This window comes from Zingiber officinale, unplaced genomic scaffold, assembly GCF_018446385.1.
Source record: "Zingiber officinale cultivar Zhangliang unplaced genomic scaffold, Zo_v1.1 ctg127, whole genome shotgun sequence".
In the NCBI taxonomy this organism is placed as follows: Eukaryota; Viridiplantae; Streptophyta; class Magnoliopsida; order Zingiberales; family Zingiberaceae; genus Zingiber; species Zingiber officinale.
Window position 1 is genome coordinate 179217 of NW_024589823.1, and position 4410 is coordinate 183626.

Here is a 4410-nt window from a genome sequence, read left to right on the forward strand (position 1 = left end):
GGGTGTTCCGACTCTGACTCACTTGAGGTGCTCAAATCACTTTCACTCAGTCATGCAATGCAAGCGCAGAAATGAGGTGCACAACATATCAAAATTATATGTATATATAGATGTTATCTTGTATACTTGACCCTACACATACTTCATGAGTACCTAAAATTTCTTTTCAATTTGATTTTTTTATAATACTATGATCTAACTCCTAAACTTTAACGTAAAATTTTATTGTCAAAACCGGAAGCTTAAAAAGAAATAAACAAAAGAAAAATTAACATTTCACTAATTGCAAGAGCCGCCCACACCTACCGCCTATAGGAGCGTGTAGGTTTTTTTCCATTTTTTTTTCTGCGCTTAATACTTTAACTCAACCACTAAACCTTAAAGGCAAAATTTAATTGACATAATCGATTACTTAAAAAAAATAAACAAGAAAAAAAGTTTATGCTGGGCGGGTATAGGTGTGCACAACGCTTGCGCCCAGCGTAAACTTCTTATATATATGCGAGTAGTAGTGGACGACATCCGATCACCTGACGTGACTTTGACCAAATTTTTTTAATCCCTCTCAAATCTCATCTTTATGCAACAAATTCTCTCTTCTTTAATTGTATGCAACATGCACAACTACCATTGTGGTGTTATTCTTTAAAAACCAGCACCATCTTAGTGTTAGTTTTTAAAAATCAACACTAAAGGTGCTGACCTTGGTGCTAGTTTATGAACCAAGGTGTGCTGGCTTGTAAAAATCAACATCATCAACAAGGCTACAAACCAGTACTACTTAGCCTTGGTGCTAGTTTGTAGAAATCAACATCAAGGTTATGTTGATTTCTACAAACCAGTACCAAGGTTACAAACCAACACCATTTAGTTTTAGTGTTGGTTTGTAAAAATCAGCATTAATAGGTGCACAAAAGCTACAAACCAACATTGACTTCTATAAACTATCATCAAGGTAGTATTGATTTGTAGTCTTGATGCACCACTTGATATTGATTTCTATTAACCAGCACCAGTGATGATTGTAAAAATTAACACCACTTGATGCTTATTTATAAAAATTAACACCGACGTCATAAACTAATATCAAGATGATATTTGTTTCTAGAAATCAATATCACTTTAGTGTTGATTTATAGAAATCATTATTATTTTATACGTAGGAAAGAGAAGATAAAATATTATTGATCCTGTCCGAATCGTTGAGTCAACGGACGCTGGGCACGTGACGCTCCCCTTGTCGCTGACGTGGATCTTCGGCCGGTCGGACGGCGCTCCGGTGAACTTACAAAGAAGTCGGGCCGGGAAAGGGTTCCCGGCGATGACCCTCCGATGCTCAAGTCAGGTAAGCAAGTGGTGGAAAAAGTAGCTCCAAAGCTCGTAGAATGCGTACCTCCGGTGAAGTCTGCGACTCTTTATATAGAGCGGTAAAAGAGCTTCTACACGCCCACCGAGGCGCGTACGTGTCCGCAGCCCATACCTCGATATGTGTTTGTCAGAAAGCTTACCTGACGCCATACTGCAACAGTCCCATCGCGCCTTCGATGGGACAACAGGACACCCGTTGTCAGACTAGGAGTATGACTTAGCTATACGACTTGACGGCTGTCAGCGGATGTTCCTGTTCCTATTTACCCACCGCCAGCCAGGATGTCCATCCGGCCGGCTAGACGAAGAGCGCCGTCCGGACGGCCCTAATTCCCTGCGCCGTCAGGGCGGCGCGCCCATTACGTCCTGCCTTCTCTGAGGCCTTCCGCTCGGCCATTATTTACTGTTTCATTGAGCGTCGAAACCCCAATCCATGTCGGGGCGCCTTTTACTATCAGATGTTTACTGGCAGACCGATCGGCTTGCCCTTTGCTCATGAGTCCGGTCGGCTCACCCCGGTCAGCTCACCCTTCTTCGACGGACCACCTGGCCGTTTGACCTCCACGTGGCGTTGACCCCTCGTTAGGGAGTCCCGGGCTTTTACCACCGAATCACTTGCCTTCCCCTCGAGTCTAGTCGAAGGAGGCGAAGTCCAACTGACTGGACTGCCGATCTGACTGAGCAATGATCACTGCATTAGGCCGCTCGGCCAGGCATAGAGATACTCATCCGTTCGGCGGTATCTTGTCCGTGCCTTGTGTTCTCTTGGAATCATTGTCCGATGCTCTCCTCTACTACTCATCACGTGCGCTGCACACGGTAAGGGGAGCTCATTAAATGCGGCCAATATCCAGCTGACACGTGGCGATCGTGCGTTGTCAGCGTATGGCGGTGGCGTCACTTCTGATGGGACAGCCGCCGTTTGAAATGAACGGCTAGATGACGACCTCGATATCGGCGATCTGGATCGGACGGCTGAAATTAATAGCGGCCGCCCTTATAAAGCTCCGACTTCCACTTTCAGCCGCATTTCGGCCTCATCTCCTCCCGACGTTTCGCTGCTCCTTTCTTCTGTGGCGACCTTGAGTTCCGGCTCTCCGGCGACCCTACAACTTCTTCCGATCATCTCCCTTGCCCGTAAGACTTCCTCTTCCTTGCTGCCTCTCCTTTCTTCTCTCTATTAGCCATTTCTTTTATCATCCCGCGCTCTTTCCTAGTTTTATTTCTCCTTCCTTCCATCACACGCCCATCCCTGGCCTTATACCATGACCAATACCTCACAACCGACCGGCGGTGCTCCGGGTCTTTGGTATTCGACCATGGAAAGCCGGTTCGACGAGGAGGACGCCTTGCGCCTCACTCGAACCTATGATATGCCGACCGACCACCAAATAGTGTTAGCCACACCGGCCGATCGGCCTCATGAATCACCGGCCGGCACCATTTGCTTTTTCCGTGATCAATTTTTGGCCGGGCTGCGTTTTCCTCCCCACCAATTCTTCTTACAAATCTGTAATTATTTTTGTATTCCGCTCGGCCAGGTAGTCCCTAACTCCATTAGGCTGTTGGGCGGAGTGATAGTCCTTTTTAAACTGAACAACATCCCCCTCGACCCTAAGATTTTTCACTACTTTTTTTATCCCAAGCAAGCCGAGTGGGGTACCTTTATTTTTCAGTCTAGGATAGGCTTCGTCTTTTTTGATAATATGCCGAGCTCCAACAAACATTGGAAGGAGCACTTTTTCTATGTGCGTTTTCCCGAGCGGCCAACTTTTCGTACCAAGTGGCAGACGGCGATGCCGGCGCAACCGGAGCTCGGCAAATTTAGAGGTGATGCGGCCTACCTTCATGCGGCCGAGCGGTTGGTGGGTCAGCGCTATCACATTGACAAGCTGCTCCTCCCTGGAGTAATGTATATATTCGGCATGTCTTCCACCCCAGCCGATCTGCCCTGCAGCATGAGTAAGCGATTCTCATCCCTCCTTTTTCTTTTGTTCTAATTGATTTAATCTTTGCTTCTGCAGCTGAAGTTATGTGGCGTGCTAAAGCGACCGAGAAGCTCAAATTGAAAGCCGCTCAGATTGAGGAGGTGAAGAACAAGGAGGTCGCCGAGCGGGGCCTTGATCCAGCCGATCTGATCGGCGAATTAGGCGAGGGGACTCAGGATTCCCCTGAAGCCTTAGCCGCTACTACCTCTCATGACGAGGCAGCGGGCGGCACAGAACCTTCTACCCAAGCCGAGGTAGAGGGCCGTTCGGCCGATGATGTTCTGCTAGTCACTCGGAAGCGCCGACGACCGGAATCCTCGTCTGTCTCCACTCCACTTGATGAGCCACAGCCCGAGCTGGGCGCGGATGCTCCGGTGTTGTCCGGGACGGTTTCCCTAGAGAGTACCCCGACCCCACATGGCTCTCCGAGGGCAAGCTCTGATGTGCCGCCGTCCAGCCCTTCAAGAACTCTGCGCCGTATCAGGCGTTTGGGCGAGCTTCCTTCCTCATCCACCGGTGGGCCATCCGGTAAGGCAGATGTTTCTCAGGGCGAGCCGAGCGGCTCGAATTTAATTAAAACTGTCCTGCGCCTCCCCTCAGAGGAATACATGGCCGCTGCTGATCGGCCAGTGGTCCCCGAGCAGCAGATCACCTTGACGGGCCCTCTTGCACAAGTTTGGGAGGACGCTCGACGCCGAATAAAAGCGATGACTCCCGGGCAGCTCGGCGACAGCAACCTTCAACAGGCCACCGGGGTATGCTTTTTTTCTTTGTTCGTGTATTTGAATTAAGTTTTTTAACCTGTTCACTTTTGCTCGTAGAACTGGGTGGAGCAGATTGCCGTTAGCAATCGGTTGGCCGAGCTGGAGGATGAATTGAAAAAACTCAAGGCCGCGGGAGACAGCCGACAGTCGACGGCCGCTCTGGAGAAGGCCAAAAAATTACTGGAAGCCGAACGGAAACGAGCTTCCGATCTAGCGAGCAAGGTCGTTCGGCTCGAAGCGATGGTCAAACAACGAGATAAGGATATCAAGACGGCGACCACCCGGAAGCG